Source organism: Lactuca virosa, chromosome 4, assembly GCF_052849685.1.
Source record: "Lactuca virosa cultivar CGN04683 chromosome 4, Lactuca_virosa_CGN04683_v6, whole genome shotgun sequence".
Lineage (NCBI taxonomy): Eukaryota > Viridiplantae > Streptophyta > Magnoliopsida > Asterales > Asteraceae > Lactuca > Lactuca virosa.
This window is the reverse complement of record NC_136429.1, coordinates 531,625,881-531,651,584: the sequence shown is the minus strand read 5'-3', so window position 1 is coordinate 531,651,584 and position 25,704 is coordinate 531,625,881. Positions and strand designations below refer to the sequence as shown.

At 42.4% G+C, this 25,704-nt stretch overlaps 1 long non-coding RNA gene and 1 pseudogene across 9 annotated transcripts; both read left to right on the top strand.

Moving 5' to 3' along the window:
• The first annotated feature begins 16,295 nt into the window (after positions 1–16,295).
• On the top strand, positions 16,296–19,177 carry LOC145109550 (uncharacterized). Of its 8 annotated transcripts, XR_013709066.1 has the most exons (12): positions 16,296–16,310; positions 16,408–16,541; positions 16,806–16,883; positions 17,005–17,178; positions 17,261–17,339; positions 17,461–17,510; positions 17,581–17,733; positions 18,176–18,279; positions 18,391–18,503; positions 18,575–18,642; positions 18,755–18,809; positions 18,962–19,177. It is a non-coding gene; the product is annotated as an uncharacterized LOC145109550 (long non-coding RNA). The 8 variants fall into 8 exon arrangements; XR_013709071.1 differs by lacking the exon at positions 16,296–16,310 and having other exon boundaries at positions 16,383–16,541; positions 16,806–16,895; XR_013709065.1 differs by lacking the exon at positions 16,296–16,310 and having other exon boundaries at positions 16,386–16,541.
• Positions 19,178–21,764: 2,587 nt separating this feature from the next.
• On the top strand, positions 21,765–23,970 carry LOC145109549 (putative carboxylesterase 16; annotated as a pseudogene). Its single transcript, XR_013709063.1, has 2 exons — positions 21,765–22,991; positions 23,163–23,970. The product of XR_013709063.1 is annotated as a putative carboxylesterase 16 (transcript).
• Positions 23,971–25,704: the final 1,734 nt, after the last annotated feature.

Genomic DNA, 25,704 nt, shown 5'->3' with positions numbered 1-25,704 from the left:
CAAGAGGTGACCTGTACTCTCCCCTAAAATCAATAAAAACTTAGGAAAAAGGGTGGGGTATGAAGCTCACCTTGGTTTGTTTGCTGGGTGGATTTGAAGAGTGATGAGGAAGTTTCCAACTCCAAAACTGTGGAGATTCTTAAATCTCTAGAGTATTCTAAGAATAATTTTTGTGTGTAAGTATAATGAAATCTTAGAAATAATATGAAGAATCACTAGTAAAAGGGGATGGATACTTACAAAAATACTGGAAATATTCCTTGAAGAAATGAAGCTTAAGTCTTGAAAGAGTTTGAGAGAATTCTTATGAGTTTACTGGAGGAGGAAGTGAGAAGTGAAGTATGGGGAAGGAGGTTCACGTATTCTAAAGGAAGGATAAGGGGTGACTTGACATTTGCATGGAAAACTGGTGGGTAAAACTTAGTTTCTAAGGGTAATGTGTGTTTAACTGGGATCTGTATGGGAAAATGGAGGATTTAGCATTACATCATAAAGTCAAACCCCTTTTATTTGCTTTGAATCTCCTTAAAATCTTGGGTTCTATTTTATATAAATATATTAAAATAATTGATTTTGGCATAAAATAGTGATTTAAGGGGTCTAAGATAGGAAAATATGAATTTGGTGTGATTTTCCGGCGTCAAAATGCCTTAAAATGATAAAATAAAATAAAAGGTCCGAAAATGGCAAAAATCCGAAGTAAAAACTCAATATCCGGAGGCACATAAAGAATTTCGAAGCTAATCCTCAAGTTCCGGAGTGGAGGGTCAGGTCTGTGAGGTCCCTAAGGTCTTGAGAAGGAGTTCGGAGTCACTTTTCAAGTTCCGGAGTCATTTATGAAGTTCCGGAGTCATCCTTGGATCCGGAGTTAGGTGCGAGATCAACAGGTCCGGTCCGGCCAGGGATTTCCGAAGCGAAGCGAGGCTAGAAGATCCGGACTAAAGATTCTGAAGCGGGTCTATTCCGGAGTGAAGCAATAGGGTCCGAAGCAAGGCTTCACCCTTCCGGAGCAGGTAAGATCCGAAGCAAAAAGGGGGGGGGAGTTTCGAAAATGTGCTTCCTCTTGGCTCCTAAGAAGGCATTCTGGACAAGAGGTTCCGAACCAAGAGGGTTCCGGACCAAGAGGCCCTTTTCGGGTTTTCCTCTCCGGTTTTGGGCTGTTTTCGACTGAGGAAGGTACATAGAGAGATTTGGGAGATATTTCATATACTTGGAGAGATTTGGGAGATATTTCATATTCTTGGAGAGATTTGGGAGAGATTTCACATACTTGGAGAGATTTAGGAGAGATTTGATATTCTTGGAGAGATTTGGGTGAGACTTCATATTTTTGAGAGAGATTTGATATTCTTGGAGAGATTTGGGAGAGAGAGAGATAATGGGAGAGAGAGAGATAATGGGAGAGATTGAGAGAGACTTTGTCGGGAGCCCTTATTAATGTTTTTCTTTGGAGTGCAAGGTCCTTAGATTTAGTTTCATTCTATTTTGAGTGCCATACACCCCGAAGGGTACTTAATAGTACTTTTTAGAGTCATTACTTCCCTAGATCTACTTAGGGTTTTAAATTTTGTACATAAGGGACCCTCAAGTGTTACTTTACATTAGAACTTATAGTCATACATTAATAAACATAAATAAATCCCTAACATATAACACTAGTTGAGTTAACCGAGTTGACTTGTTGACCTTGACTTGAATTTGACTTGACCCAAAGCTTGTCGGTTGTCACAGGTATAAAGTCTTAACCTTGATGACTTCTGTTGTAGATCTAGTTTGGGTGGTATTGTTATGTTTTGGTCCCAAGATTGTGGTTCTTGTGAGTAGAAGTTACTCCTGAACCTCTGAGCCTCATATTTGGTCCTTATTGAGGTCATTAGGTAATAAATTTTGGATCTTGAGGAGTATTATCCTTTCATGCAAGAATTGGTGACCTTTTTATGATGTTAGAAAGCTTGGATTGTGGTTTGGACCCCCATTAAGCCATGCAAAGTCATAAATTCAAGAACTTTATGACTTACGACACCCCTTAAGGGTCAGATCTGTGTTTGGATGTTTGATCTTAACCATTAAGAGCTTATTATGAGTTTTGGCCCTCTGATTAGTACGTTGGGCGTATGTGGGCGTACACTCAACGTAATGCATGGATTCGTCAAGTTACGCTTCAGTGACTTGTATGTTGTGTAGCGGCGATCCATGCGTGGGGCGTACGCTTCTGGTACGCGGGACGTACTCCTGGGTAGTTCATTTCAGGCTTTTTGGGCCTTGGGCCTATTGGAGGTTGGGCCATGGATTATTGGACCAGATATGCGAAGGGTAAAATGGTCTTTTATCCATTGGAAAAATAAAATATAGATTGGACCATGGATTTTGGGAGTTGTCTTAATTTTTGATTGATGATAATGGTTATGTTCAATGTGAGGCTTCCGGTAGCAGCAGAGCGTGTGTCTCGGTTATCTCAGATTGAGGTGAGTCTCCTCACTGTGTTTGGCGGGTCGAAGGCACCAATGTCGGCTCATGAATTATTATGGTTAGGATGTTAGTTGACTGTGTGACTCTTGCATGTGTGGGTCTGATGCCAGGCGGGGCCTGATGAGTGTATTTGTAACAACGTAATTTTTCAAAACAATTTTTCATTTTCAAAACATACTTTCAACCACATAACAATCACAAAACATAATGTATCACTGTGTCATAATAAAAACATGTCCCAAGATCTCATAAACATAAATCCTCTCAGTGTGTACGAATCATGTCGGCGCCTTCCCGCGATCCTCGCTAGTAGCTGAAACACATCACACAACAACTGTAAGCATACATGCTTAGTGAGTTCCCCAAAATACCACATACCCCACATACGCCTTTCCAGGCCATACTCTACAGGATCTTCCGATCCATGTGTCTCAGGGGACTTCCGTGCCAAATCCCGGTAGACCTTCCAGTCCTACCCCTTTCGACCTTCCGGTCCGTAACCTCTTGACCTTCCGGTCCATACCATACATAACATACATAGCACATACATATCACATAACTGCATATAGCACATACATATCACATAACCGCATATAACACATGCATCTCATAGCATACAAGACCTTCCGGTCACACATAGGTACCCTTCCAGGTATATTATAGTGAGAAGACTCACCTCAATGAAGTCGGATAACTCTCGTGCTCAATTGTCCCGACTTAGCCTCCTCCTATTATTCAAATAACATTCTGATCAATATCCTCTCATGATCTCATCTCTATAACTGGGTAGAAGTCCATTCTACCCTTCCTTGAACTCTCCTGAATCAGTCCTGACCAGAACCCTAAAGTCAACAAAAGTCAACGGTCAACTTTGACCCGACTCGCCGAGTGCACTAAGGTGACTCGGCGAGTACACGCCTGCCCTCTTCGCCCCTGGTCCTCTCTTGACTCACTGAGTCAACCCTATGCTCCACAGGTCGTCACAGATCGCGAGTCGCGGGGCAACCCGACTCAACTCGTCGAGTCCTCTTATGGACTCGTCGAGTTTCCTTCATGAACTTGCTCAAACAACCTCCTGAGGTCAGATCTGCTTAACCAAATCATAGATCTAACCCTTAAGCACTCAAAAGTCACGTAAAGGTGCAACCTTTACGTACATGCAACCCATATCAAGCCTCCAATGGAGAAATAACACTAGAAATGTCAACCTAGTCTCCAATCCTCCATGAATAAGCATAAAGCAGAGTGGGAAAGGTCCTCTGGACCTCTATGGGTCCAGATCTGATGTCATAATCCCAAAGTGGACCTCATACTCCCTAGATCTTCCATAAAATGAGGGTAAAAACCCTAAAAGCAAGAAATCCCACAATATAACACGAAATGGGACAGGTTTATACCTCCAAAGATGATACCACAAGATGATTAGCTCAGATCTGGCCCCCTTCACGTTCTAGATGTGTGCTCCTATCTTCCTTCAAGCCAAACCACACAAAAAGATGAAGAAATAGCCTCCTTTTGCTCTCAACTCTCTTACTCTCTCTCTAGGGTTCCTCTGGGGTGCATTGGCCGCAAATGGAGGCCATAAAGGCCTTTAAATAGGGCTCAGGCCCCGAGGATTAGGGTTTCATTAAATAGCATGGACTCGCCGAGTCCACGTATGGACTCGCCGAGTCCATTCATTTAATACAGTCAGCAAATGTCGATCCTACTCGGCGAGTTTAAGCGTCTACTCGCCGAGTCCCTCTCTAATACTCAATAAAATACATAAAATAAGATACCTGGGGAATCCGGATGTTACAATTCTCCCCCACTAGAATCAGACTTCGCCCTCGAAGTCCTACTCGACAAACAACTCCGGATGCTGCTCCCACATCTCCAACTCCGGCTCCTAGGTCAGCTCGGACCCTTTCCGATGTTGCCACTGGACCTGCACCAGTGACACCTCCTTGTTCCTCAGAACCTTGATCTTCCGATCCTGGATCGCGATTGGCCTCTCCGCATAATTCAGGCTCGCATCCACCTGAATATCCTCCAGTGGTACTACCGCCGACTCGTCGGCTATACACTTCCTCAACTGGGACATGTGGAAGGTATCATGAATCTGGCTCAACTCCGCAGGTAGCTCTAACCGATAAGCTACCTTGCCCACCCTCGCGGTCACCCTGAATGGACCGATGTACCGGGGCCCCATCTTGCCCCTCTTCCTGAATCGGATCACTCCTTTCCAAGGAGATACTTTCAGGAGTACGAAGTCCCCCACCTGGAACTCCAACTCGGATCGTCGTCGATCCGCGTAACTCTTCTGACGACTCTGAGCCGTCAGTAGTCTCTGTCTAACATGCTGTATCTGCTCTGTCGTCCGCAGCACTATCTCAGTGCTGCCCATCACACGCTGCCCTACCTCTCCCCAACAAATGGGAGTCCGGCACCTCCTACCATACAACAACTCGAAGGGAGGCATCCCAATACTAGAATGGTGACTGTTGTTGTAGGAGAACTCAGCCAATGGTAGATACGTGTCCCAACTTCCCCCGAAGTCCAACACACATGCTCGAAGCATGTCCTCGAGCGTCTGGATCGTCCGCTCACTCTGTCCGTCCGTCTGGGGGTGGTAGGCGGTACTGAAGTGCAACCTCGTACCCAACTCCTCGTGGAACTTCTTCCAGAACCTGGAAGTGAAACGTACATCTCGATCTGACACGATCGAGATCGGTACCCCATGACGCGATACCACCTCCCTCACATACAACTCTGCCAACCTCTCGGCCGAGGAGCTCTCACTGATAGCAAGAAAATGCGCACTCTTCGTCAGCCGGTCGACGATCACCCAAATTGCATCGACACCCCTCGCGGTCCTCGGCAATTTGGTGATGAAATCCATGGAAATCTGTTCCCACTTCCACTAGGGAACCTCGAGTGGCTGCAACTTGCCATGCGGACGCTGATGCTCGGCCTTAACCTTACGACAGGTCAAGCACCTCTCGACAAACCACGCGACATCCCTCTTCATACAGGGCCACCAATAATCTTTCTTCAGGTCCAAATACATCTTTGTGGCCCCGGGATGGATCGAGAACCTCGATCTATGCGCCTCCTCCATCAAAATGGTATGTGCCCCTCCTGCATACGGCACCCAAATCCGACCCTGAAAGGTCTTCAGCCCTCGACTATCGGTAACAAACTCGAACACCTGCCCGATCACCCGCTCCCTCTTGTGGTTTTCCGGTATCACGGCCTCTGCCTGGGCCTCCCGAATGGTGTCCAACACCGGAGTCATCACAGTCAACCTCATACAAGTGCCTCGAATCGGGGCACTCTCAGCCCTACGGCTCAGTGCATCGGCTACCACATTGTCCTTGCCCGGGTGGTACAGGATCTCACAATCGTAATCCTTTACCACATCCAACCATCTCCTCTGACGCATATTCAGGTTGGGCTGATCCATCAGATACTTCAAACTCTTATGGTCCGTGTATATGGTACACCGAACCCCATACAAATAGTGACGCCTGATCTTGAGGGCAAACACCACTGCCCCCAACTCCAGATCGTGGGTGGGATATCTCGTCTCATGAGGCTTCAGCTGCCTCGATGCATAAGCTATCACATGCCCCCTCTGCATAAGCACTGCACCCAACCCCGATATCGATGCGTCACAATACACCACAAAATCCTCCATCCCTTCTGGGAGGGCTAACACAGGGGCTTCGCACAATCTCTGGCGAAGTGTCTCAAACGAGGTCTGCTGCTCCGGACCCCATGAAAAAGCAACACCCTTCCGGGTCAATCTGGTGAGAGGCACGGCAATCTTGGAGAAATCTCTGATAAATCTCCGGTAGTAGCCGGCCAATCCTAGAAAACTCCTGATCTCGGTGGGAGATCTCGGCACCTCCCAACTCATAACCGCCTCAATCTTGGCCGGATCGACCAATATCCCCTTCTGATTAACAAGATGCCCCAAGAACTGGACCTCTCGCAACCAGAACTCACACTTGGAGAATTTGGCATAAAGCCTCTCCGTCCTCAATACCCCGAGAATCTCTCTCAGATGCTCCTCGTGCTGCTCTCTAGATCTTGAATACACTAAGATATCGTTGATGAACACGATCACCGAACGATCCAACATCGGTCTACACACCCTGTTCATGAGATCCATGAACGCTGCCGGTGCATTGGTGAGCCCGAAAGGCATCACCACAAACTCGTAATGCCCATAACGAGTCCTGAATGCTGTCTTCTGGATATCCTCATCACGCACTCTCATCTGGTGATATCCAGACCTCAGATCAATCTTGGAAAACCAAGACGCTCCCTGCAACTGATCGAACAAATCGTCGATCCTCGGTAATGGATAACGGTTCTTGATCGTCAACTTGTTCAGCTCCCGGTAATCAATACACATCCGGTGTGAACCATCCTTTTTCTTGACAAAAAGGATCGGCGCTCCCCATGGCGAGCTACTTGGTCGAATAAACCCCTTCCCCAACAGCTCCTGGAGCTGCGAGGATAACTCCTGCATCTCTGGCGGCGCAAGGCGATAAGGCGCCTTGGCGATAGGCGCTGCCCCCGGAACCAAATCAATATGGAACTCTACCTGCCTCTCGGGAGGCACACCCGGCAACTCCTCGGGAAAAATATCCGGGAACTCACGCACTATCGTAACGTCATCAACCGAACTTGGCCTCCCAGTGGCCTCTCGTGTGTCCATCACATAGGCTACAAACCCGCTGCAGCCTTGCTGTAAACTCTGTCTCGCTCTGGCAGCCGAACAGAACGCTGACCCACATCGGGTACCCTCGCCGTACACCGTAAGTACCCCCCACTAGGGTCTCGTATCGTCACCAAATGTCGCTCGCAGTCTATCACAGCCCCAAATCGGCTCAACCAATCCATGCCCACTATGACACACACGTCCCCCGTCGCTATCGGGACCAGATCTTTCAGGAACTCAACGGCGAAGATCTCGAGTACACATCCTCGTATCACCTCCGTAGCATATACCGCTCGCTCATCAGCTATGGAAACTCGCAGAGGTCGACTAATCGCCTCTCGTCTGCTATTGATGTGCCGACTAAACGTTATCGACACAAAAGATCGACTCGCACCCGAGTCAAATAACACTAAGGCAGGTACAGAACTCACAAGAAAAGTACCTACGCATATCATCATATAAGCATAATATCTCAACTCAACATAAATAAATAAAGAATACATACCGGCCACAACATCGGGCGCTGCGCGGACCTCCTCCGCTGTCAACTGGAAAGCTCTCCCGCGAGCCTTCAGTGCCTCGGCCTTCACTGGCCAAACCTCGGTAACCCTAGCAGCAGGCGCAGATCCATGTGCTGATCCCTGATGTAATTGCGGGCACTCGGCCTTCCGATGGCCAGTCTGGTTGCAATGGAAGCAAACCATAAATCCCTTGGGACAATCCTTGGCGATATGCCCCTCCTTGCTACATTTGTAGCAAGCACCCGATCGACAGACTCCATCATGTCCCTTGCCGCACTTTCCGCAAGTGCGACCCTTCTGGCCTCCAGATCTCGTATCCGCGGACTTGGTCCGCTTGGCTGCCGGTTGAGACTGTGCCGGCTGCCGATCCATCCTCTGAGACTCGGCCTCCTCCCTGGCCCGAGTCTCCAACTCAATCTCCCTCTTCCGGGCATTTGCCTGGAGCTCAGCAAATGTCCGGTACGTCGAGTTCGACATGAACTCCCGAATGTCTCTCCTCAGAACGCCCAAATACCGGCTCATACGTGTCTGCTCAGTAGACACCTGCTCAGGGCAAAACACCGCCCTCTCATGAAACTTCCGTGTAACCACAGTAACCGAATCAGTACCCTGCTTGAGGGTCAAGAACTCCTGAACCAACCGTTCCCTCTCCACCGGGGGAACATACTCATCTCTAAACATAGTGGTAAACCTCTCCCAGGTCATCGCTGAGATCTCCTCAAGAGTGAAGCTCGCCGTCACGAACGTCCACCAATCCTTCGCTCCCAATCGAAGCTGGTTTAACGCGAACCGTACCCTCAGATGCTTCGGACATGAACACGTGTAGAAGCATCCCTCGATTCAACAATCCATCTCATCGCAGTGATCGGATCCTGGGTCCCATCAAACTCTGGTGGCTTCGTGTTGCTGAACTCCCGTAGCAACAACGAATCACCTTCCTGAGGTCTGGCAGCAGCCACAGCTGCGGTAGCTGCAGCAACAGCAGGCTCAGTCACCGCGGCGTACCGCTCATCGAACGTCTCAAGCAGTGTGGTCTTGATAGACCCAAACATCTCCGGAATCTCGGCCCTGATCGCCGCCGCCACCTCATCGTGGATCATCTGACGAAGCTCCTCGTCACTCACGCCACTCGGCTCAGGTCTGTGACGTGTCCCAACCATGATGTCTCTGAAATATAACATACACATATCAGAAACTCGCTCGAGTATACTCGCACTCGATAACTCAACCCTACTTGTTCGTTAGTACCCAATGGATTCTTACTTAGGGTGCGCACTGCTCTGGTGTCTTCAGTAGTACGGGCCCTATACTACCGTCCACACCGCATCAGCATTCACTCTAAGTCCTCCTCCTTGGATCCCAGATCACAAGTACACTATATCTCACTGGCATAGGCTACCCTTCGGTAGGCCCCTCATCAGCTCCTCACTGCTACCTACTCGCTCTCAAGCATCACATAGCAGCAAAATCCTTCCTAGGCTAAGGCATCACAAATCAGGCCACTCTAGTCCTAATATGAATACCTAGCCTACTCTAGCATGCATATCATATCGTATCATATCTCATAACACATAATGTAAGGGTATTTTGGGAAATCACCGTTCGGGCGCTGGCTGATCGTACACACCGCTTCCTTCTGCCTTTTCTCAAAACTTTTACTTTTTTAGAAAAATTGTTTATTTATGTAAAACTTCCTCATTTCCTCAATTTGAGTTCAGATTCATCCGAAGATGCACCCGAATCCCTCAAACCAAGGCTCTGATACCAACTTGTAACAACGTAATTTTTCAAAACAATTTTTCATTTTCAAAACATACTTTCAACCACATAATAATCACAAAACATAATGTATCACTGTGTCATAATAAAAACATGTCCCAAGATCTCATAAACATAAATCCTCTCAGTGTGTACGGATCATGCTCTACAGGCCATACTCTACAGGATCTTCCGATCCATGTGTCTCAAGGGACTTCCGTCCCAAATCCCGGTAGACCTTCCGGTCCTACCCCTTTCGACCTTCCGGTCCGTAACCTCTTGACCTTCCGGTCCATACCATACATAACATACATAGCACATACATATCACATAACTGCATATAGCACATACATATCACATAACCGCATATAACACATGCATCTCATAGCATACAAGACCTTCCGGTCACACATAGGTACCCTTCCAGGTACAGTATAGTGAGAAGACTCACCTCAATGAAGTCGGATAACTCTCGTGCTCAATTGTCCCGACTTAGCCTCCTCCTATTATTCAAATAACATTCTGATCAATATCCTCTCATGATCTCATCTCTATAACTGGGTAGAAGTCCATTCTACCCTTCCTTGAACTCTCCTGAATCAGTCCTGACCAGAACCCTAAAGTCAACAAAAGTCAACGGTCAACTTTGACCCGACTCGCCGAGTGCACTAAGGTGACTCGGCGAGTACACGCCTGCCCTCTTCGCCCCTGGTCCTCTCTTGACTCACTGAGTCAACCCTATGCTCCACAGGTCGTCACAGATCGCGAGTCGCGGGGCAACCCGACTCAACTCGTCGAGTCCTCTTATGGACTCGTCGAGTTTCCTTCATGAACTTGCTCAAACAACCTCCTGAGGTCAGATCTGCTTAACCAAATCATAGATCTAACCCTTAAGCACTCAAAAGTCACGTAAAGGTGCAACCTTTACGTACATGCAACCCATATCAAGCCTCCAATGGAGAAATAACACTAGAAATGTCAACCTAGTCTCCAATCCTCCATGAATAAGCATAAAGCAGAGTGGGAAAGGTCCTCTGGACCTCTATGGGTCCAGATCTGATGTCATAATCCCAAAGTGGACCTCATACTCCCTAGATCTTCCATAAAATGAGGGTAAAAACCCTAAAAGCAAGAAATCCCACAATATAACACGAAATGGGACAGGTTTATACCTCCAAAGATGATACCACAAGATGATTAGCTCAGATCTGGCCCCCTTCACGTTCTAGATGTGTGCTCCTATCTTCCTTCAAGCCAAACCACACAAAAAGATGAAGAAATAGCCTCCTTTTGCTCTCAACTCTCTTACTCTCTCTCTGGGGTTCCTCTGGGGTGCATTGGCCGCAAATGGAGGCCATAAAGGCCTTTAAATAGGGCTCAGGCCCCGAGGATTAGGGTTTCATTAAACAGCGTGGACTCGCCGAGTCCACGTATGGACTCGCCGAGTCCATTCATTTAATACAGTCAGCAAACGTCGATCCTACTCGGCGAGTTTAAGCGACTACTCGCCGAGTCCCTCTATAATACTCAATAAAATACATAAAATAAGATACCTGGGGAATCCGGGTGTTACAGTATTGTATGTTATTTATCTTAGTGATTTATGCATGTGTTTTATGTATCTGTATATATACCGGGTGAGACTCGATGCCAGGCGGGGTCTGATGAGTATGGTTGGGCGAGGCTCATTTCATGTTACTGATAGATCTGTTCCAAGTGGGGCCCAATGTCGAGTGGGGCCTGATGATTGTTGGGCAAGGCCCAATGTATGTATGGTATACTATTTTGGGGAATTCACTGAGCTTCGTGCTTACGATTTTTAGTTTATGTTTTAGGTACTTCCCGATCAAAGGGGAAGAGCTCGGGATGATCGCATCACACACACCATGATTTCCGCTTTATTTGACTCTGATGTATTGGAATGATTAATTAACATACTCTGATTTTCTTTTATGGCTTTATGAACACGTTTTGGTTGATGGGTTTATTGTTATGAAAACGAAATTTTTGGTTTATATTTTGGGCGTTAGAGATGCGTATAGTCATGTCGGTTTAATCGTGAAACTTCGAAGAAGCACAAATACTTCATACGAAGTCGGATCTAAGCATTCTAATATCTATGGAAGTCGTATCAACGTTTCCTACATGTTTTTGAAGATTACTTGGGCTAAAGAGTAATATATTTCTACTTTGAATTTTGTAAACAATGGTTTATATTGAATCCTATGAAACGGTAAAAATGGGATGTTACCCCCTAAATCCGAGTTCAAGGTGTTTTAATATAAAGGAAACACTGAAAGATCATGGGCTTGAGCTGCATCGCTTGTCACGTCGTGACCATATACATGTCACGTCGTGATATTGCTCCGGGTACGCGTTCTCAAATTGGCTTTTCACGTCGTGACCACCCTATGGTCATGTCGTGACATCCAATTTTTCCTAAAAAACGTGCTCTTGACCCCTTAAAGCCCTATACTTATCTAATATGGAACACAGGTGTTACATTCCAACTGCCCAACCAAGATCTTAGATGAAAAAGGAACTAGAAAACATCTTAGCAAGAGGTAAAGAAGTTTACAACTCAACAAACTAGACATAAAATAACAAGCATGAAAATCCCGCTAAATGCATAAATCTGATGATTTCGGGGTTGCCGGAGGCAGCTCCGACCTCCGCAACGATGGAACGAGACAAGGATGATGCAGGGGAGGGAATGGGGATCAAACATACCTTGGGTGTGGCTGAAATCGAGCTCAATGCGTCTTATTCCTCACAAAAACCCTAGTCAACACTCATTCCTTTTTCAATATTTTCTCTCGGGTCTGCTAACTAAAAAAGGGAGAGAAATAATTCAAATGGTCCAAGGGAAGAGTACTAAGGGTAAGGGTGAGACTTTCAAGTTCTTGCATGTCCATATCGAGTAAAAGGTCCCGACATGTTGCTGCATCCATGAACCAGACTCCAACTTTCAGCTTTTGACACATTAGGTCCCTCGGGGTTGCCATAAAAATGGATTCTACCCCATATTCGATTTAACTTAATCAAAATGGTTTCAAAAAAGTACAATTCATACCCTAGACATACATATATATAATATTTAATCAAAGTAAATTTATTATTATTATTATTATTATTATTATTATTATATATTAAACTTATCCTAAAAGATGAATAGTGAACTGGTGAACAGTTTGACAAAAATGGTCCCTTACGTATATTTTTTTAACGGGGGCATATTTTGACATTAGGTATATTCTTTGTGTATACGTGTTAGCAATCCACCGCATCTTTGTCTTTGCCCACTGTATTCAGTGTCGACGTGTTGACGACCCTCCATCAGATCGACATGTTCTGGATTCTTCTCATATTTCTGCTTCGTATCCTCCTGATCAAAACGATCTGAGTCGGTGACATTCCCCACTTCTTCTGGGTCTTCACTCCGTTGTCTCTTCTTTCTCTCCCTGCTTCTTCCGGCCAGACCCACCGATTCATCGATCTTCAACATCAGACGAACCCGTCCCCACCTCCAATTGCTTCGCTTTTCTCCGTCCCCGCCTCCAATTGCTTCGCTTTTCTGTACCGACATCGACTTAGGTGCAGAGGAAGACCGACAAACGGAGTCGTTTGACGATGCGATGTATCACTCCGCCATCGCTTATGTGTATTTCTTGTGCGACAGATGCAGAAGCGACAGGTAGGTGAGCAAGGCGGAGGGTCGGGTGGCTCCTTGACTTAGACGACAGCTGAAACACTCACACACACATAAATGTGTTGCTTCGAAATCCACCACTGTCGCTTTGCAACCCACGACCATCATCACATCAGGTTTAATTTTGGATTGATTAAAGTCCAAAATCCCCACTTCCGAACTTCTGCTTCAAATCTTACAGTCTAATAATCCATGTTTCTGTCTTAGCTATTAACATCGACACTACCAACAGAGTGTTAAGATTTATGGAGTCTTGAACAAATTGACAAGTTCCTAAGAGTTCAAGGGCCATAAATGTAACTTGACAAATTAAACAATTGAATTGTTTAATATGTGTTTATTGGACGGTGAGTGGACGGCAAAAGTATTAATTGTTTAATCGAATCCATGTGCAATTTTGTTTCGGCCGTAACATGTGAATGGAAGAAAATTCAAATGGTGGCTGGTCAAACAAAACGGCTCCTCTCTCAGTATATATATGTGCGATGTAACTCTTTGTATTTGTGCCGAGTGATATTACCATTTGTAATCTTATAGTGAGTTAATATAAAATCTAGTTGCACCCGTGGACGTAGGATTTACACCGAATCCGAACCACGTAAAATCCTTGTGTTCTTCTTGCTTTATTTCCTTCGTGTGTTTGTGTGTGTGATAGTGTTTCCGCTGCGTGTACCCGGTCCGGTTCCTAACAACTGGTATCAGAGCAAGGTTAAAGGAGGTCGTATCTTGAATTATGTTCTGTGGTTGCGGCTTAGTCTGATCTGCCACATCAGAAACAAGGTTGACCGTTTTGTGTACGACAGATTTATATTCTAGTATACAATATTATTCTTCGAGAGGGTACTGTACGATCGGTGTCGTTGTTTCGGTTTTAAAAGGCGTGATCGTGTTTTCTGTCACACAAAAAGTACTATAAAAAGATTTGTCTCTTGTTTGTCGTAATGGCTGAAGACAAGGTTGTAATCGAGAAGTTCAACGGTTCTGACTTTAGCTGGTGGAAAATGCAATTAGAAGCATTGTTATGTCAGAAAGACTTGGACATGGTACTCGGAGACAAACCGGAGAAAATGGAAAAAGCTGCTGAAGATGCGTGGAACTCAAAGGACAAGAAAGCCAAGGCGGTTATTACATTGTCTTTGACGAAGAGCGTTGCTTTCAACATCATGAATGAAACCACGGCGCGTGGTATGATGGAGGCTCTGTCAAATATGTATGAGAAACCATCGGCGGCTAACAAGGTGTTCTTGATGAAGGAGCTGTTCACTACAAGGATGAATGAGGAAGGCTTAGTTACGGTTCACATTAACAATCTAAATTCAATTTTGTCCAGATTATCATCTGTGGGAATTAAATTTGATAATGAGACTCAAGCTTCGCTGCTACTAGCTTCTCTACCTGATAGCTGGTCCGGAACAGTTACTGTTGTTACAAGTTCCGTGGGGACCAGTGGTATGACTTTTGAAGGGGTTAGAGATTTGGTTCTAGGCGAGGATATCAGACGCAAGAATCAAGGTGGATCTTCCTCTTCTGATTTATTAAATGTCGGAAGAGGTAGAGGGAATAGCAGGAATAGTGGAAGCAGTGGGAGTCGGGGAAGAAGTTCATCTAGAACTAAGAAGAATGTGAAGTGCTGGAACTGCCAGGAGGTGGGACATGTTAAGAGTCAATGTCCAAAGAAAGAATTGAACATTGCTGGTGCTGAGAGTGTGTCTGAGGATGATGCATTGATACTCAGTATGGAAAGTTCTGTAGACTCTTGGGTCATGGATTCAGGGGCTTCGTTTCACACCATCGACAACGGGGAAACGATGGTGAATCTAAAAGAAGGAGATTTTGGAAAGGTACGGTTAGCAAATGACGAGATGCTTCAAGTAACGGGCATGGGAGATATTGATTTGGTTACTTCATTGGGAACTACATGGAGCCTGAAGAATGTCAGGGTTATTCCGGAGCTGAAGAAGAAATTGATTTCTGTTGGTCAGCTGGATAAACAAGGACTGGAAGTAAGGTTTGGAAGTGGTAAATGGAGGGTGGTCAATGGTGATCTGGTGATTGCTCGTGGTATGAAGCGTGGGTCATTGTATATGGTTGAGGTACCTGCTGAGGGAAGTATGGCCATCCCGATTAAGCAAAACAAAATCTGGTTCGCTAAATCTACTGCTAAGAGAGTTCATTTTGCAAACATGAATTCTGAAGCCAAGGGGATGTTAGCTGAACGAGTTCGAAAGTCTAAACCATTCAGGGGATTCTGTGACAGTGGGAGCACGGGACGTGTTTCGGGTACAGTTACAAAGAGCCGTTGGGTTTTGAAGACTAAGACTGAAAAATTCTCTCCTGTTGAATGTTTGCAAAGTTGGGAGAGTGTTGGTGGTCCTCGCTGTATCTCTGGATCCGGTGGAGTGTCCAAACCAGTTGAGACAGAGGATGAGTTGGTGGTGGGATTAGCCACGGCTGAGTTGGAGCTAGTGGGAGCTTCAACTGGCCCTTCTAGTAATTGATGATGAGGGGCGGCTGCAACTAGAGAAATCAGACTAAGTTTTAGCTTGTTCATTGGAACTGGAAGCCTAAAAGGACTTGGTTGTTTTTTAAGATTACTGGAATAATTGAGAGTTGAATGGCGGAGAAAAGCTAAAGTTGTTCAAGCCTCCAAGTGGGAGATTGTTAAGATTTATGGAGTCTTGAACAAATTGACAAGTTCCTAAGAGTTCAAGGGCCATAAATGTAACTTGACAAATTAAACAATTGAATTGTTTAATATTTGTTTATTGGACGGTGAGTGGACGGCAAAAGTATTAATTGTTTAATGGAATCCATGTGCAATTTTGTTTCGGCCGTAACATGTGAATGAAAGAAAATTCAAATGGTGGCTGGTCAAACAAAACGGCTCCTCTCTCAGTATATATATGTGCGATGTAACTCTTTGTATTTGTGCCGAGTGATATTACCATTTGTAATCTAATAGTGAGTTAATATAAAATCTAGTTGCGCCCGTGGACGTAGGATTTACACCGAATCCGAACCACGTAAAATCCTTGTGTTCCTTCTTGCTTTATTTCCTTCGTGTGTTTGTGTGTGTGATAGTGTTTCCGCTGCGTGTACCCGGTCCGGTTCGGACGTAGGATTTACACCGAATCCGAACCACGTAAAATTCTTGTGTTCCTTCTTGCTTTATTTCATTCGTGTGTTTGTGTGTGTGATAGTTTTGCTTTATTTCCTTCGTGTGTTTGTGTGTGTGATAGCGTTTCCGCTGCGTGTACCCGGTCCGGTTCCTAACACAGAGCACCATCGAAGGAGCTCACCACCATCGCAACGGTCGTACCCTACACAAACCATAGGCTTAGCAGCTGAGTAGGATGGATCGTTTCTTTTCCAGGTGATGAATATTTAGAATTTAGTGATTTTCATTTCGATTTACGCTTTCTCCCAAAACACAAATCAAACTCTGATTTTTTTTACCCCATTCCCTACGTCGTCTTCTTCCTCCTGTTGTTGTCAATCATTAATTCATTATGTTCAGCTATTTTTATATGTTTATACCTCTTTTGATTGTAATTTTTATAATTTACTTTTTTTATCTGCTTTTATTTCATTTATCTAGAACTGTGTTGTGGTTGTCATCTATTTTATTAATTTGCAGATGATTTCAATATGATTCCCCCACTCTTAAGACCAGAAATCTAAAAGCTACTTGCACAGATATTGCAATTTCATCCCGGTATATTTTTAGGTCAATTTGGCATGCCATGTGTTCGATGAAATGTTTAAGAGAATCAAATTTATAAGTTTCTACACATGATTTGTATGTTTCTGATATTAATTATCGTATGTGTCAATAGTGGTTCGGGAATGAAGAATGAACGTATCAATGGTTAGATATCAATCCACTCTGTATCTGAAGACGAGGGTTATTGTAAAGTCTATTCAGGGCATCACTTACCAAACCCCTAATTACTTGAATGTATTATGGTCCAAGCATGTGAAAAATGAAACCTATAATTTTGAAGATTGAGGTTAGTTAATGGATATTTATCTTTTTAACTTGTACAAGAAATAGTAAAGTTCCATGTTTTTTTTTTTTTTGGCCTTTTGCAGACGATTATTGCCCATGCATATGATGATATCCAAACAACTTTTGTAGCAAATAATCGAGAGAGGTAACTATAACATTCAGGTAATTACTTTATCTTTTCAATTGATTATGAAGTTTAAAAAGTGTATTTTTATTTTTAAAGCATTTTGTACTATAGAAAAGAAGTCATGTTAAATTTACTCATGATTTCGTATACTTTCAGCTACAGTCATTACCGATCTCCAACTCTAAGTTTTCCAAATCCAAATAGAGGTAGACTTCGTTGTGGATGTATGTCAGTAGCCTATCCATGTTGTTTTTCTGTTAACATTTTGTTCAACAGGACTAAAGCAGGAAAGCAAGAGCTGTAGGTGAAGAACATGGTTCTATTTGGTTAGCCCATATATGACATGCTTCTTACTGAATGTCTAAAGTGCAAGCTTATGGCATCTTCCATTTTTCCTATAAACCACGCAAAAGTTATGTTGTTTAATATGTACGTTCTTTCACAGCATCATTTCTAACACTTTTGTTGTTTAGGCTAAATTGACCATATAAAACAGAAATTTCACAAAATGAAAATGATAAAAGGAAAAACCTTAAATCCAGATATCTCAATAGCAATTGTAGCAATTTCAAAATGTGTGTAATACTCCAATTCGAAAATGACACATGATCCGCCAACCTGTTAAATAACATAAGATAAACCACATTAACATCATTCTATAAAAACAGATGTTGCTATTTCATATATTTTTTCAATTGATTTTTTATGTGTTTTTAGGACATATCACATGTTATCAGAAAGAATAGAGAAAACTTCTTGCGTTTATTCATAATGTTAAAATTAAGTGCATTATTTTTTCTGTTTCTTGATATTTCCACATTTCTATAACATATTTTAATTGATTGTATAATATTTCATCTTTTTATTGCAGAAGTTTGGTGCAAACCAGAGTCTATTCATCTAAAAAATCAATCAAAATTTATTAGGTGATGCTAAAAGTCATCACAGATGACAGATGAATATAGAAACTCTCCGGTACACAATCGTGATCAATTCCATCTTTTCTTTGGAGTTGAGTATGACATGTGATGTGGAGCATATCATCTACCATGTCTATTTAACCAATACAAATGTTTTGTTCAGCAGGTCTCCTGAGGTGCTTAGGATTTCGCTACAAGATGAGCAACGGTTGTCGTCACTCTTTGTCTTCCGAAACTCTACCTGCAAATATGGCGATTCAATTGAGCAAAAAACAAAAGGTTAGTTTTACGGCTCATTATTTTTAATAAGGCGTTTTTACTCTATCTGCAAATTTGTTTCTTTTTAATAGATTATCGCCAACCATATTGATGCTTTAATCGATGAAGGATCTGAGTCTTTCTCATGTTATCTGCACAGGTACAATTACCAAGCACTGTGTAGCGAATTTTTTTTTCCAACAAATTTGAACCAAAATCAATAACTTTCTAACTATAATCGTCATAATAGTTTTTAGTTTCTTCCTTTACAGTTACAGAGATTAGTGTCAGAAGGCGCTCATAACCTTCCTAAAAATATATAAAAAGGTACTATTTTTCACGCCCGTAAGTAATGTGCATGATTAAATGTCGTCGCAAGATTGTTGATTTGAGGAAGTATAATTGGGTTTATTAATATAATAATATGTTTTTTAGATTATTATGGGTTGCTGACAGTTTTAACTTATTTACCCTTTCAGAAAGATTTGGGACTTAATCCAACACAAGTTAGCATACCAGTGGTGGTTGCTGCAGGGCACACAGAGAGTTACCATTTTGCCCCTTCGTTTCAAAGCTGATTGTGTCCTAGAATCCTTTACAGTGTATTCATTACTATTTGCATATGATCTGATAGTATTTACCTTTTGTATTCTTTAGTAACTGCTTTTTCTTAAAAAATGTAGCAATTTATTTCATCGATGATCTATCTTTCAGTTTCTTCATAACTGCTCTACAAGTCTTTTGTCTGATCACTATTACTATTAAGTCTATTACAGCTTCAATTTGTAGGATACTCTTACAATCAAACCTCCCAAAAAAAGCATCATTGGTGCTGAGATTAATGATGTCAACATTCGGACTGCTATGTGATATTTATATATGTTTCATTTGCAAAAAGACAAAATAGGTGTAAATATTAAGAATAAAAAAGTACTTACCACAAATGACCAAAACAATTGATCAATAATCCCTTATTACAAATCCATATCCCGCAGAGCGGGATTCCTCAACCGAACCCCGCGGAGCGGGGTTTCTCCACTAGTTATTATTATTATTATTATTATTATTATTATTATTATTATTATTTCTTTTATTATTTTTATTATTATTTCTATTGTTTTTAAACAATAAAAGAATTTCATACCGGCAATCGGCATACTACACCGACAAACAAGGAAATCACCACTAACATACAAACTACATTCCAAATTATCTTCAAATGGGCAAATCTCAGTTTTACATACTTTTGAACTGTAAGAGTATATTAGCCTTAATTTACCTCTTTTACCAGAAAAGGAAATGTCACGGTAATGATACATGATACACTGAAACCCTCATAACCCAAATATGAACAATTGTATGTACCAAAAATTTAGTCTGTGAGACCAGTCGTGACAATGAGAAAGTCGAGAACATGGAGAAGAGATGAGATGTTGGTGTTTCATATTGGACAAGAACCAAAACTAAACGAAACATTTTCATAAAAATGTTTTTTGTAAGAATTTTTATGAACTCAAACCAAAGAAAACAACACACCACAAATCAAGTTGGACCGAGCTTGTTGGCAACCGTTTTTAGGCTTTTGTCCATTTTGTCATTGGGTTATATTTTAAGAATGCGTACATACCCGTACGTAGGGACACACATTTGACCCGAAGGACTGGACCGGACTACACAAAAAACGGAACTGAGGTATTCAATTAGGTTTTGATTCTCCATTTCCCATTAAATCGATTTTCAGTTCTTCGTTTCTTGTTCGGTTCGGTCCGGATCCGAAACCAAACACATTCCTAAAGAGCACATTTATTTACAGAACAGAATCGAAAACGAACCTAATTACTCGTTTCAGTTACCGATTCTTTATTTTTCAGTAAATCGGTTCCTAAGAACATCCACAATGGTAAGTTGAATGAGGTGGCAAGTCCATGTGTAATTCAATGGATGAAACTCAACCATTATGAGATGCCACATTGGCATTCAATGGATTTGGAGTTCAATAGTCATTGAACTCTTCAATGGGAAAAAAAGGAAAGTTTTAATTCTTAAATATTTACTATAAATTACATTTTGTAACATTCTATTGAACTTTATAGAGTTCAATGCATTGTAGAGAAAAAATAATAGAGTTGTATTTTTTTTTTCAAATTCAAACTTCCCATTTTTTTTATTTTTTATATTAAAAGTTTTTTTTTAATTGTCATCGTACAATGAGTGAGATGACAAACGGGCAACAAGCTGCGCCGCTAAGCCTTTTTGAATGGTAAAGTTAATTCTTTTAAAGACTACATCCGAAGATCTAGGGGATATAACATTACTATGCATGATTCGTTGAACTCTTTTAAGAAGCTCTACCGCATCCGGTGCGAGGAAACCAAACGTATCAAATGCAAATGGTATGAACACGTGTTGATTTTCCATGCACGATTTCTCATGTTTGGTGACTTTGTCTGTAGCTGCTTTTAAAGCAGCATGTCCCGCCGTGAAACCCCCAGCCCTCAGGCCCACGAGAGGGGATACCCCTGTAAGATCAACACATGCGTGTTTCCCTCCGATCCATCCAAAAATCAAAATGTCAGCCGGTCTGAGGGTTGACCTTCCTTCTGTCGGGTCAGTCAAGAAATTAACAGGTGCCTCTTTCTTAGCAGAAACCCCGACACGTTTAAATATATCAAACAAAACATCCCTAACCATACCGTGCCTGTATTTGAACCCCGAGAGTTCTTTACAGTGAACTACATGCTATCCAAAAGAGTCCAAACATGCCTTGCGACACACTGGACATATCTCGTCAGCTGGGAATATGGGAATCATGAGTTGATATTTGAGGATAGTACGATACTCTATGGGAGACATGTGTTGGCCAAGCCCATCTATAGGGATAGCCAGAAGAAAATCTTGAGCATGTGGTGCACGTAAGCACTGGAAAACTGTTTTCCGCCAAGCCGTCATGTCGAGATGCACTTCCATATCTTGGACAATTTTACGAAAAAGGGCACTCGTCAGTGTATTCTGAGATTTAAGGGGGGCGGTGTATGGATTGTAGAATGATGATATGGATATGGCAATCCATTGAACGAAGTTCAATGCGTTGTGGATGCCCTGATAGGATCGATGCTCATCCCTACCCATAGGAACTAGGAATAACTCTGTTGTGTTGGAATGGAATTCCAAAAAAGCTTGTAAATGAAACAAAGGCGATTCAATTGTACAACACGTAAAGCGTGATCCATTATACCAAGCAAGACGTGCGTCGTATTCTTCATTACCTTCCACTAGCCGCCTATCACTTTGTGTACGCTAGCCTATCTCACTCCCGAATTTTAAGGCAAAAACAAACAATCCCTAAAAATGCCAAAATACGACACAGCGCAAATGTGAGTGTGCGCGCCTGGCACATCATTCGACCCGATTCACCACTCTCTCTCTCTCCACATCCGCCATTGAAGAAGCTTTCGATTGCTGAGAAGATTCCTCACTCGACGATCGGAAAATAATCTTTATTCGATGTGATAAATCTTTTCACATTGTTTGATTTGTGATGAATGGATCTCAAAACCCATAGAGAGGGGGATTAACTCTGTGCATTTAGGGTTTGTGGAAGCAAATAAAGATTTAGGGGATTGGGATAGTGTGTGTGTGCGCGTCTGATAGAGAGCGAGGGAGAGAAATGCCTAGCGTTGCTGTGAAATTATACAGTGTGTTTTTTAAATTGATATTGAAGCGACGGTTACAGAATCGAATCCAGAACCCTAATTTAAACGATGAGACGAATAGCTCATTTGGCGTTACGTCACGTCCTGAAGAGACGATCGTGGCTGCAAATCCTTTGTTTACCGACGGCGTTGCTACCAAAGACATCCATATAGATCCTTCTTCATGTCTCTCAATTCGTATCTTCCTTCCTGAAACGTGTCTCGTCTTGCCAGATTCCGATGTTGATAGGCTTAGGGCGAAGAGATCGGAACTTGAATCCAGATCTTTCCAAGCAATTCGGAAAATGGCATTCCTCGGCGTAACAGTTACGGTTCCGCTGATGCGTATAGTGTTTCGGCAACTCCAAGCAATCGGAGGAGTAGTTATTGCAATGGTTTTAGTACGGATGATCTGAATTTGAAATCGGAGAATGGTGTTTACAGAGGTTATTCTCCGTTCACTCACAGATGTCGGAAACTGCCTCTGATGGTTCAGTTTCATGGAGGAGGGTTTGTGGCAGGAAGCTGTGATTCAGCGGCTAATGACTTTTTTTTGTCGGAGGATTGCTAAAATGTGTGATGTGATCGTTGTAGCTGTTGGATACAGGCTTGCACCTGAGAATAGATATCCAGCTGCCTTCGAGGATGGGATAAAAGTGCTCCATTGGCTGGCGAAACAGGCAAATTTAGCAGAATGTGGCAAATCCCTAGGGAGATCACCTGATTCCAGAAAGTCAGATGTTCAAGGGCATATTGCAGATGCATTTGGGGCTTCTTTGGTTGAGCCTTGGCTAGCTGCACATGGAGATCCATCCAGGTACCTTCCTATCACCTCCTTCTGTATATGTATATGTGCTAATGTGAAAATTTTGTTATAACAAACTACAAAGCTGAAGTGACTACCAACTGTATCTTAAGAATCAAAAGCTTAACACAATTTATGAGATATGAGATTTTGATGGTTTGTAACAAGATGACACTGAAACAGATGTGTTCTTCTTGGTGTGAGTTGTGGTGCAAACATTGCTGATTACGTGGCTCGCAAATCAGTGGAATCTGCTAAACAACTTGACCCAGTGAAGGTGGTGGCTCAAGTTCTGATGTACCCTTTCTTCATTGGAAATACCCCTACACGTTCTGAGATAAAACTATCAAACTCATATTTTTTTGATAAATCCATGAGCATACTCGCATGGAAACTCTTCCTCCCTGAAGAACAGTTCAACCTAGACCACCCTGCAGCCAATCCCCTCATCACCAACAGAGGTGGGCCCCCTCTGAAGCGAATGCCCCCTACATTGACAGTTGTGGCAGAACATGATTGGATGAGAGATCGGGCGATTGCATATGCACAGGAGTTAAAGAAGGTGAATGTGGATGCACCTGTTCTTGATTACAAGGACTGTGTTCATGAATTTGCTACTCTTGACATGCTTCTTAGGACACCTGAAGCACAGGCTTGTGCAGAGGACATTGCTATATGGGTGAAGAAATATATCTCACTTAGAGGTCATGAGTTTTCATATTAGCAAAACGGATTTTTAAGGGAGGAAGAGATAGATATCATACATAGAGGCACGCATGGTTTTGTTCTGTTTTTTTTGGTAAGATCACACGATTTGATTTTCGTGAGAGTATAGATTGAGTTATGAGATATAATACCTACCTACCCATTTTGGTTCATCCCATCCATGTGCTCCATGTTGGTGGATAGATTTGGTTTCCCTTGTAAAACTAGTGTAACATTTGTACCCATGGATTATATCCACATGAATCTCTCTCTCATCTTGTGTTTATTCTTCATGTTTCACTTCCATTGTATGTCTCCAGTATTATATATGTTTGGTTCATCAGTTTGTTATTTTTCTTGTCTTCAAGGGCATAGCTTGGTTCTTGGGGTAATATATACTTGCATAAGGTCGAGGGCTTTAGTGTTAATTCCAATGTGGATTGGGCTCATTTAGGACTTGATGCAGGCCCGTGTGTCTACCCAAGTTACATTCTCTTATGCAAGCTCGTCTAAAAGTTTCAAGCAGTCATCTAATTCTAAAATCTTTTGGAAAATCTATCTAACTTTGCAAAAGCTGCAGCTAATATTGTTTTATCTATATCAAATCTAACTCAAAATGGACTAAAACGACTATAAGATCCTTGTGTAAAAGTTTCAAGCAGTGGTGTATTGATAAGGATGTATACCTACATAAATGAAGGAAAACATAATTTTACGTTAGAATTGATTAATCTTGAAACATAATTATATATTGACAAGGATGTATACATGCACAAATGAAAAGAAAAAAAAAACACTTTTACGGTATAACTGATTACATTTGAAATATAATTATGAAATGTAATCTAAACATAAACGTATCATATCAACATCTTATAAAGCTGGTTAAAAGGTCTTATCAACAACCTACCCCGATCCATACATTAAACCAAGAAAAATGTTATTCTGACAGTCCAATGTGCATCATCACACTGACACTCTAGGAGCAACGATATCTAAAGCATAATATGATATCGATCAATATAGATAAAAAAAAGTCATCTAAGGGCGTGTTCGGCAAAATTAGCTGGTAGCGGGTAGCTTCTGCAGGTGGCGGGTAGCTTGTAGCTTGTAGCGTTTTGTTAAACTCTACATGAAGTAGCATTTGGATTTGGAGCGTTTTGTTTAAACTAAACACTAGAAGCTTGTAGTGCCAAACATTACTTTCTATTCAAAATGGAGCGTTTTGTCAAATGCTAGAAGCTAGAAGCTCTCAAACACTCCCAAAAGCTCCGTGCCGAACACGCTCTAAATGTTTGTTGTATAATCAAATTAGACCAACATAGAAAAATTACATCATATGAGAGCCACTCTTAATCAAAGTCCCCAAATATGGATTCCCAAATATCCATCAACGTTTCCTCAACTTCTGATCGCTGATCCGTAATAACTACTTCGCATAATCAAATGGTTCCCTTCCACATCAATGGGGACATTTTGCTAGCGGTTGGCTAGAGTGGTGGATATCGTGGTGGGAATCGAGCAACCCTAGTTTGGTTAATGAAATGGTTGTTAGGTGTAAAAAACATAAGAAAAAGTCTATCATGATTATCAAAATCAACTTTGAGAAGCCATATGATTCTAGTTCATGGGGTTTTTTGTTTAAAATTATGATGCTTATGGACTTTGGTCCCATGTGCTTGTGAATGGAAGTCCTACCAAAGAATTCACTTTGAAATAGGCATTTGTCAGGAAGATTTGTTGTCTCTTGTTCTTTTCATTCTTGTTATGTAGGCCTAAATGTCGTGATTCATGATGTCATGGATGCAAGTTTATTTAAGCATGTTAAAGTGGGCAAGGATGAGGCGTCTACCACTCATCTTTTTTAGATGATGCACTTTTCTTGGGTATGTGGTTGAAAAGTAATGTGGAGAATATGGTTTCGGTGCTCCACTGTTTTCATAAAGCTTTGGGCCCAAGGATCAATCTCCAGAACTTGTATGACATTGGTCTGGCGTTTGGTGGTGTGCATAGATGGCGA